This window comes from Cyprinus carpio, chromosome A4, assembly GCF_018340385.1.
Source record: "Cyprinus carpio isolate SPL01 chromosome A4, ASM1834038v1, whole genome shotgun sequence".
Classification (NCBI taxonomy): Eukaryota; Metazoa; Chordata; class Actinopteri; order Cypriniformes; family Cyprinidae; genus Cyprinus; species Cyprinus carpio.
The window spans coordinates 36,277,702-36,278,071 of record NC_056575.1 but is presented as its reverse complement, the minus strand read 5'-3'; the positions used below and the strand labels follow the sequence as shown (position 1 = coordinate 36,278,071).

The 370-nt window shown below is 29.7% G+C and overlaps 1 pseudogene; it reads left to right on the top strand.

Annotated features, from left to right (window-relative positions):
* Nucleotides 1-320: 320 nt before the first annotated feature.
* Nucleotides 321-370, top strand: part of LOC109075698 — an 84,378-nt pseudogene continuing 84,328 nt past the window's right edge.

The following is a 370-nucleotide window of genomic DNA, read 5'->3' as shown; positions in this document are numbered from 1 at the left end:
GTGCACTCCATGGGAATTAATGAAGGGTACTGACGTTCATGTAGAACTGACAGAAGCAAATTTAACGATAATAATTTAGAAAGAGAGAAAGAGAAAGACCTTTATTGCCAGGTATGTTTACGCATACGATGAATTTGTTTTGGGGAGAGAAGCTTCCACACTACAAACAGAATGACAGTGGCAAGACAAGACACAGATAATAAAAAGAATAAAAATAAGCAAATAGAAAATTGCAATATATACAAAAAAAAATATTTAAAGCTAAAAAAGAAAGAAAGAAAGAAAAAATAAATAATACACAATATACAAACAATTAAGATATGTGTACAGGTAAGTACAAATGCAAGGAAATCTAAATAATGTGTGTTAA